This window comes from Arachis ipaensis, chromosome B10, assembly GCF_000816755.2.
Source record: "Arachis ipaensis cultivar K30076 chromosome B10, Araip1.1, whole genome shotgun sequence".
NCBI lineage: Eukaryota > Viridiplantae > Streptophyta > Magnoliopsida > Fabales > Fabaceae > Arachis > Arachis ipaensis.
The window spans coordinates 72677046-72687651 of record NC_029794.2 but is presented as its reverse complement, the minus strand read 5'-3'; the positions used below and the strand labels follow the sequence as shown (position 1 = coordinate 72687651).

Here is a 10606-nt window from a genome sequence, read left to right as displayed (position 1 = left end):
CTTTTGCCCTTCATGAGCTCTGATGAGTATTCATCCTTTGAAGAGGATGAAGACATTACTGAAGAGCAGGTTGCTAAATACCTTGGTGCAATCATGAAGCTGAATGCCAAATTATTTGGTAATGAGACTTGGGAAGATGAACCTCCCTTGCTCACCAATGAACTGAATGCATTGGATAGGCAGAAATTACCTCAAAAGAAATAGGATCCTAATAAATTCTTAATTCTCTGTAACATAGGCACCATGACCTTTGAGAAGGCTCTGTGTGACCTGGGGTCAGGAATAAACTTAATGCCATTCTCTATAATGGAGAAACTTAGGATCTTTGAGGTGCAAGCTGCCAGAATCTCATTAGAGATGGCAGACAACTCAAGAAAATAGGCTTATGGACTAGTAGAGGACGTGTTAGTAAAGGTTGAAGGCCTTTACATCCCTGCTGATTTCATAATCCTAGACACTGGGAAGGATGAGGATGAATCCATCATCCTTGGAAGACCCTTCCTAGCCACAGCAAAAGCTGTGATTGATGTGGACAGAGGAGAATTGGTCCTTCAACTGAATGAGGACAACTTTGTGTTTAAAACTCAAGGATATCCTTCTGTAACCATGGAGAGTAAGCATGAAAAATTTCTCTCACTGCAGAGTCAACCAAAGCCCCCACAATCAAACTCTAAGTTTGGTGTTGGGAGGCCACAACCAAACTCTAAGTTTGGTGTTGAACCCCCACATTCAAACTCTAAGTTTGGTGTTGGGAGGTTCCAACAATGCTCTGAACATCTGTGAGGCTCCATGAGAGCTCATTGTCAAGCTTTTGACATTAAAGAAGCGCTTGTTGGGAGGTAACCCAATGTTATTTAATTATATCTATTTTATTTTATTATTATTTCATGTTTTATTAGGTTGATGATCATGTGGAGTCACAAAAACAACTGAAAAATTAAAAACAGAATGAAAAACAGCTTTAAAAATAGCTTACCCTGGAGGAAGAACTTACTGGCGTTTAACGCCAAAAAGAAGCATTAATCTGGCGTTAAACGCCAGAAACAAGCAACATGTGGGCGTTTAACGCCAGACATGCATGTTAAGGGCGTTTTACACGCCTAATTGGAGCAGGGATGTTAAGTCCTTGACCCCACTAGATCTGTGGACCCCACAGGATCCCTACCTTTTCTTCTCTCCTCTTCACACCTTTTCATAACTCTCTTCCCCAAATACCTTCACCAATCACCTCAATCACTCTTCCCCATCACCTCTTCACCACTCACATCCATCCTCTCTTCCCCAGAAACCCCACCTACCTCCGAAATTCAAACTCTTTTCCCTTCCAAACCCAACCCTAATGTCCGAACCCTAAACCTCCTCCTACTCCTATATAAACCCCTCATTCCTTCTTCATTTTCACACAACACAACCCTCTTCTTCCCCTTGGCCGAATACACCTTCTCCCTCAATCTCCTCCATTTTCTTCCTCTTCTCCTTCTTTCTTTTTTCTTTTGCTCGGGGACGAGCAAACATTTTAAGTTTGGTGTGGTAAAAGTATAGCTTTTTGTTTTTTCATAACCATTAATGGCACCTAAGGCCAGAGAAACCTCAAGAAAGAGAAAAGGGAAGGCAATTGCTTCCACCTCTGAGTCATGGGAGATGGAGAGATTCATCTCAAAGGTCCATCAAGACCACTTCTATGAAGTTGTGGCCAAGAAGAAAGTGATCCCTGAGGTTCCTTTCAAGCTAAAAAAGAATGATTATCCAGAGATCCGACTTGAGATCCAAAGAAGAGGTTGGGAAATTCTCACCAACCCCATTCAACAAGTCGGGATCCTAATGGTTCAAGAGTTCTATGCAAACGCATGGATCACTAGGAACCATGATCAAAGTGTGAACCCGAATCCAAAGCATTGGCTTACCATGGTTCGGGGGAAATACTTAGATTTCAGTTCGGAAAATGTAAGGCTGGCGTTCAACTTGCCAATGATGGAAGAAAACCCACGCTCCTACACTAGAAGGGTCAACTTTGATCAAAGGTTAGACCAAGTCCTCATGGACATATGTGTAGAAGGAGCTCAATGGAAGGTTGAATCAAGAGGCAAGCCGGTTCAATTGAGAAGACTGGACCTTAAGCCTGTAGCTAGAGGATGGTTGGAGTTCATTCAACGCTCAATTACTCTTACTAGCAACCGGTCTGAAGTTACTGTAGACCGGGCCATCATGATCCATTGTATCATGATTGGGGAGGAAGTGGAGGTTCATGAGATTATACCTCAAGAACTCTACAAGGTGGTTGACAAGTCCTCTACTTTGGCAAGGTTAGCCTTTCCTCACCTCATTTGCCATCTATGCAATTCGGCTGGGATTGACATAGAGGGAGACATTCTCATTGATGAGGATAAGCCCATCACTAAGAAAAGGATGGAGCAAATAAGAGAGCATGGATCTCAACCAGAGCATGAGGAAATTCCTCATCATAAAATCCCTGAGATGCCTCAGGGGATGCACTTCTCTCTATAAAACTATTGGGAGAAAATCAACACTTCCCTAGGAGAATTAAGCTCCAACATGGGACAACTAAGGGTGGAATATCAAGAGCACTCCATCATTCTCCATGAGATTAGAGAAGATCAAAGAGCTATGAGGGAGGAGCAACAAAGACAAGGAAGAGACATAGAGGAGCTCAAGAGCACCATTGGTTCTTCAAGAAGAGGAAGATGCCACCCTCACTAAGGTGGACCCGTTCCTTAATCTCCTTGTTCTTATTTTTTCTGTTTTTCGGTTTTATGCCTCATGTTTATTTATGTTTGTCTTATTACATGATCACTAGTGTCTAAGTGTCTATGCCTTAAAGTTATGAATGTCCTATGAATCCATCACCTCTCTTAAATGAAAAATGTTCTAAAAAAACAAAAGAACAAGAAGTACAGGGTTTCGAATTCATCCTTAAAACTAGTTTAATTATTTTGATGTGGTGACAATACTTTTTGTTTTCTGAATGAATGCTTGAACAGTGCATATGTCTTTTGATATTGTGGTTTATGAATGTTAAATATGTTGGCTCTTGAAGAATAAGGAAAAAGGAGAAATGTTATTTGATGATCTGAAAAATCATAAAAATGATTCTTGAAGCAAGAAAGAGCAGTGAATACAAAAGCTTTATGTGTATGTGGCATTTATCTATCCTGTGGTAATACTGGAAAACAAAGTGCTTAGGGCCACGGCCAAGACTCATAAAGTAGCTGTGTTCAAGAATCAACATACTGAACTAGGAGAATCAATAACACTATATAAATTCTAAGTTCCTATAGATGCCAATCATTCTGAACTTCAATGGATAAAGTGAGATGCCAAAACTATTCAAGAGGCAAAAAGCTACTAGTCCCGCTCATCTTATTGGAGCTAAGTTTCATTGATATTTTGGAATTTATAGTATATTCTCTTCTTTTTATCCTCTTTGATTTTCAGTTGCTTGGGGACAAGCAACAATTTAAGTTTGGTGTTGTGATGGGCGGATAATTTATACGCTTTTTGGCATTATTTTTACATAGTTTTTAGTATGATTTAATTAGTTTTCAGTATATTTTTATTAGTTTTTAAATAAAAATCACATTTCTAGAATTTACTATGAGTTTGTGTGTTTTTCTGTGATTTTAGGTATTTTCTGGCTGAAATTGAGGGACTTGAGCAAAAATCAAATTCAGAGGTTGAAGAAGGACTGCAGATGCTGCTGGATTCTGAACTCCCTACACTCAAAGTGGATTTTCTGGAGTTACAGAACTCCAAATGACGTGCTCTCAATTGCATTAGAAAGTAGACATCAGGGGCTTTCCAGCAATATATATTAGTCCACACTTTGCCCGAGATTAGATGACGCAAACTGGCGTTCAACGCCAGCTCCTTGCCATATTCTGGAGTCAAACGCCAGAAACAGGTTGCAAAGTGAAGTTAAACGCTAGAAACAGGTTATAAACTAGTGTTTAACTCCAAGAAAGACCTCTCCACGTGAAAGCTTCAATGCTCAGCTCAAGCACACACCAAGTGGGCCCCGGAAGTAGATTTCTGCATCATTTACTTATCTCTGTAACCCTAGTAACTAGTTTAGCATAAATAGGACTTTTTACTATTGTATTTAGATCTTTTGGAACATCTTTGGACGTTTAGTTCTGAGATCATGGAGGCTGGCCTCTCGGCCATGCCTGGACCTTGTTCTTATGTATTTTCAACGGTAGAGTTTTTACACACCATAGATTAAGGTGTGGAGCTCTGCTGTTCCTCATGAATTAATGCAAAGTACTATTGTTTTTCTATTCAACTCAAGCCTATTTCTTATCTAAGATATACACTTGTTCTTCAACTTGAGGAAGGTGATGATCTGTGACACTCATCATCATTCTCACCCATGAACGCGTGCCTGACAAACACCTCCGTTTTACTTGCAATCGCTTAAGTGCATATCTCTTAGCCTTTTGGTTCATGATGCATGGTTGCCTCGCCTGACAACCGAGCCTTCCATTCCATGAGATCAGAGTCTTCGTGGTATAGGCTAGATTTATTGGCGGCCATTCTTGAGATCCGGAAAGTCTAAACCTTGTCTGTGGTATTCCGAGTAGGATCTGGGAAGGGATGGCTGTGACGAGCTTCAAACTCGCGAGTGCTGGGTGTAGTGATAGACGCAAAAGGATGACTGAATCCTATTCCAGTATGATTGAGAACCGACAGATGAATAGCCGTGCGGTGACAGCGCATTTTGGACCATTTTCACTGAGAGGACAGGATGTAGCCATTGACAACGGTGATGCCCTGCATAAGCTTGCCATGGAAGGGAGTAGGAATGATTTGGTGAAGACAGCAGAAAAGCAGAGGTTCAGGAGGAACGAAAACATCTCTATACGCTTATCTGAAATTCTCACCAATGAATTACATAAGTATCTCTATCCTAGTTTATATTTTATTTATATTTTTATTATCAATTCACCATAACCATTTGAATCCGCTTGACTGAGATTTACAAGGTGACCATAGCTTACTTCAAGCCGACAATCTCTGTGGGATCGACCCTTACTCGCGTAAGGTTTATTACTTGGACAACCCAGTGCACTTGCTGGTTAGTTGTGCGAAGTTGTGACAAAGTGTGATTCACGTTTGAGAGCACCAAGTCTTTGGCGCCATTGTTGATGATCGCAATTTCGTGCACCAGTGGGCTGAGAATAAGGCTTATTGGGCTTATGGGCTGTAAGTCTGGCTTTGTGGGCTGAGAATGGGCTTACTGGGCTGAGCTTTGGGCCTATTGGGCTGTGAGGCTGCCTTAGTGGGATCAGAGGTTGGTTTCTTTGGCTGAGGGTGGTTCACTGTGGGAGTTTTCATAGGTTGAGAGTGGTGCATCTTGGCCTGGGAACTGAACTTCTTCTTCTTACTACTTCCTGCTTCCAGAAGAGCTACACCTTCCCCTATGTTGTCCACTACACAAGGCTATGAGATGCAGTACTTAAAGTATAGGTTGATCAAATGGTGGTTCCTCCTACAATCCTTGCACATTGCAATCAAGTCAGCATCTGTCACCAACTTCTTCAACCCAGATGGAATCGGAACTCCAGGAACTTTCTACCAACAATTGCCAGCCTCAATGTATCCCAGCTCCTTATAGTAACCCCTTACAAAAAACACATCAAGTGTGTCTCCCTCAACACCCATCAATACCTCTGTATTATCAGGTTCATAAACCATGTCTCCATCCTCACCCGTCCTAAACAACCCACCATGGTGAAAAATAAACGTCATGGGAGAACCCTCCATCTACAATGACAAACACAAAAACATCATAAACAAATATGACCAGCAACAACTGCTCTGTATCAATCACCACCTAGTACACCCAGTTGGTACTAATCAACCTTTAACAAAAAAAAAAAAAAACATGCAACAGAACCATCACTAAATTCAAACATCACTGACTACTGTCATAGAGCCATACAAAGTAACACAATCTCATACACGAAAATACTAAAACAACACTAATACACCCTTCGTCACCCCAAACCCTAAATCAGACGAACATTAACACCACCACAGTAATAATACACCACATCACAGAATAAGTCAGGATTCATATTATGAGTTCAATCCTTACCTCTCAACATCTCAATGCCTTCTTTTACTAGCAATGCTGCTCCAGTATAACATCTACTCTGCATTCAACGGCCAAAGCCTTTCCACTGTAATCGTCTAGCAGCACTAATGATCCTTGTCGGGGTGGTGCAGAGCTTCGGTCAAATGCTTAGGGCATACCTTGTGGGAGATGACATGTTTTGGAGTGAAAGACAGAGTGACGGTTGATATGAGACAGGGGTAAGGCATCGCAACGTTTCAAAACCTCTTCAGAAGATAAAACGGCAACGTTTCAACACTACTGGCTCACTCAACCAAAACGACGTCGTCCTGCTTCACTGCCACCTTGGCAGTTAACGGGCCACGTAAGCGGCCGTTTGCCATCTCATCAACCGAGAAGACAGAAGGACGAACGTGATCAACACAGGTATCTTTCGAGGACGTTTTTGATTAATTTTGACTTTCAGGGACGAAAATGGAGATCGAGGACACTTTCGGGGATGAAATTGACTATTAACTCATATAAAATATTAAAACATCCTAAATACATCAAATTTATGATCCATAATCTAGACTAAAGGTAAAAATAATTCATGAATAACATAACTCTACTCTATTCATGAACAATCAGTATGCTTCAACAATTTCTACACTAGTTTTGTCCCTTTGATTTTTCCTCTGCTCTTAGAGACTGTCAACTTGTGTTCTAACATTAGATACTGATTCAATTGCCTTTGCCCTTTGGAATTATTATATCTTCTTGCTTTTTCTGCATCTCCTAAAATTTTCTCTTTCCGTTGGCTGGATCCTCTAACAATATGACCTTAGACATTTTGTTCCTTAAGCTCTAGGCCAGTCTGAGATGCAAAGATACCGTTTAAATGCCCTTAAAAAATGAGCCAACTAAAGCAGTTAGTTATGCTTCAATCTTAAAATTTTTGAATTTGTAAAAATAAGCTGATACTAAAAATTGTCTCCCTTTAATTAAAGCCAAATTATAACATCTTTATTAGCCTAATAATGCAATAGATGTACTTAGTAAAAGTTATACACTATTACTGCTTAAATTTATAAGATGTTTAAATTGTTAAAAGGTTCAATAAAATACTTTTTCTTATGAAATTATGTGATAATAGTAAATACATGATTATATAATCGTATAAAATATATAAAAATGTATGTAAATTAAATCCAAATGATACTGCAATGTACTAAAGGGAATAATAGTAGCTGGAGGAGCTGCAGGTGGAGTAGCTGTAACTGGAGGTGAGGGAATAATAGTAGTATTAAAGGGATTCCCATCTTTTCTGCAAAGTAAATGCAACTATAATTAACTAGTATTAAGCAAGGTTTAGATTAGAAATAGAAAAGGCAGGTTGGCTAAAAAGAAAGCTAGAAGTTAGCACAAAAAAGAAAATCACGTTCAAACTATGACTAACCTAAATTCAGGAATAGTCAACAACTTTTGAGGAATCGGCCTAGAGAATAGATTGTTCTCTATATTTCTACACCATATTAAACTCATGGTTTAACTAAAACTCACTTTAAACTTCCTAACCATTGTTGCTAGATATAGGTAGGAGTTATATGTATGTTGTATGAGTTCTAAAATACATACAGATTCTATAGAGGGAGGTTCTCCAAAACAAAAAGGGTTCTACCAAGTTGATTGTTCTGCAAGTGTCTTCAAGAAATAAATAAATGAATAAGAACAAAATTGATTTAGCAAGGTCAAGTAGAATCACTTAGTTGTAAGAAATTTACTCACAATGTAGTAAGAGATGATAAATTTGCAATCGAGGGAGGTAGCTAACCACTCAAGTTATTACCTGACAGATTCCTGCAGCATTATAGAATTATTATGAAATCGGATATGGTGAAAACACCGAAATATCAATATGATTTTACATAATTTTCTTACATATTTGTCAAACTGGTGAATTGTAGAAACACATATGGGATTTGTCCAGTTAAATGGTTATTGTTTAATGACCTAAGGACAGCAGCAAATTGCCATTAATATTGAAGAAACAGATTATGCAGAAAAAAAGATAAAATCTAACTATTGAGATCAAATATGCTATAAAATCACAATTCTGTTAGTTGAGTTAATATGGATAAGGCATCTGGAATACTTCCATTTAACTTATTATCTGAAAGAGATCTAAGTTGAAAAGATGAAAAAAAAAAGAGGAAATAGAAACTTTCTTAATGATACAACAAAACAAGTCATAAGTTTAAAGATGACAAAGATAACATACAATCTCTTCAGAGTAGGTGGTAGAGTGGATGGAATGGTCCCTCCAATGCTGTTGCTGCTAATTGTAACAACCTTGATTTTCGAGTATGCAAGATCTTTTCTGAAGGCACGGAATCCTCCAGAAGATCAGTAAAGGGAACACCTCTGATATATCATCAAGAATCTCAATCCTCATTGTTATTATGTCATTCTTAAGCTAGAACCTCTTCTGAGGCAAGCTCGATAACGCAATCACGAAGAACCTAGTTTTTGAACCGTACTGGTTAGGAGTTTTAATTCTGATTTTCGTAAGTAGTCTCAGTTTGACGAACCGGACTCGATTCATGAGAGAAGAGAGATAATAGTATAATATTAGTATTATATTAGTATTAGAAGATACTTGAATGATATTATAAGGTTACCTGGTCTGTTTTAGTTAAAAATAGAAAATCGGTTTAACCGGGTTCACAGTTTACTGGTACAGCTTAGCACCAGCACTCTCTGATGACTTTAGCAATGCTAAGACCTCATCATACATGTTCTATTCTCATAATAAATATGTTACTAGTGTCATTTATGCTAGTAGCTCAGAAAATAATTTTTAGAGATGTTTTTACAAGTGTTTCGATACATCTAGTTTTAGTAGTTATACACCTGAGATATTTTAATATTATTTTAACCCACCTCCAAGCCAATCAATCACAACTCACCTTACACCCCCAAGACCTCCAAGGCTGTCTCATTTCATTATTTTGGCCAAAAATAACAAGAGAGAAAAGAGAGAAACTTTCATGAACACTTAATCTTCAAAGCTTGATTTCTTCTGAACTAAAACTCAAATCAAAACTCCGATTTCACCAAAATGATCCTCTCTTCTTTCTCTACATAACCATGTAACTTATCAAGGATGGAAATAAGGTGAGATGGCTGTTCCTTTCCCCTTTCAATTCGGTTTTCAAGGAAACATGCTTAAACAAGTGTTTTCTTGATGTTCTTCCTTAGATCTCTTGCTTAGCTTGACTTGTGGGCCAAAGATCTTTGATTTCCTGCACATTTAAGGTGAGGATAACCTTCCTAAGATGCTGATGAAGTTCGTTTAGTTGATGGTTTAGAGTTTTAAAGTTGTTCTTGATGTGTTTTAGGAGGAAAAAGTGCTTTAAGAACACTTCAAAGAGTAACCGGATTTGGAGCAGCAAATCAAGGTAGGGTTTGACAAATTTAATCTTGATTGATTGTGTTTGAGTTGTGTGATTATGATATGGTTTGGCTGTGCTTGAAATTGATTGTTTATAAGAGTGATTCTTGTTGAAAATTTGGTGAAAATTTGATGAAATTTGATGAAATTCAAGCTTTAAGTTCATGTTCTTGGAGCAGCTAGTAAACGAAACCCTAGGCCCTAAATTGGGGTTCAATTTGTGTTAAAATTATGTAGAAAAAATGGGGTTTTAGTGGCTGGGAATTTATTTTGAATTTTGGTAAAAATCGGTTGCTGAAAAGACTAAAAAACGGGTAAAAACAGAGAAAGAATTTGAAGAATATACGAAGAACATGAAGAACACTTTGAGTGTGGTGAAGAACATTGAAGAACACCTTTTAGATCTTAGAAAGGGCAAGGAAGTAAATATTTTGGTGTTTGAGGGGTTATTTTATAATTTCTGAAAGTTAGGGTGGTTAAAGTAGAAATATTAAAAGTTATCGGGGTAAAAAGTTAATTTTAAAGGTTAAAAGGTAAATGCAAGGTAATTTTCGAAAATTTAATAATAAAATAATAAATAATAATAAAATATTAAATAATAATATTTAATTAAAAATAATATTTTAATAAAAATACTTTAAGTGCAGAATCTCATAATTACCTTCATAAAACATTTAGGGAGTGGTAATAACATGTTAGTGAGGCAAAGATAAATAAAAAATAAAAAGTTAAAGAAAAGATAAAAACCAAAGAAAAGGTCTGTAAAATTTTAACGACAGAAAAACAGACAGAGACTAGTGAACGAACTAAGGCAACTTAGTTAGTACTTGAGTTGTGACTAGGGTTAGGTATAATATGAAAAGTTAAACTATTTCAGTATAGACTTAATGAACCTATACTTGGGACAGGCTAACTATTCATACCGAAATTTACATAAGCTTTAAATACATACGTTAAGCAGAAAAATCAGAGCAGAGTAGAGAAACACATACAACAGAGTAACCAGAGTAAAGTAAAGAGATAAAAAGAAAAAGAGTAATATAGATACAGATGAAAGAGTAACCAGAGAAGAGAAAAGT

General features: G+C 37.7%; 1 long non-coding RNA gene across 1 annotated transcript; it reads right to left on the bottom strand.

The window, feature by feature from the left end:
* On the bottom strand, nucleotides 7906–8370 carry LOC110267418. Its single transcript, XR_002355039.1, has 4 exons — nucleotides 8355–8370; nucleotides 8186–8257; nucleotides 8015–8086; nucleotides 7906–7933 (listed from the first exon to the last, which is right to left on the bottom strand). It is a non-coding gene; the product is annotated as an uncharacterized LOC110267418 (long non-coding RNA).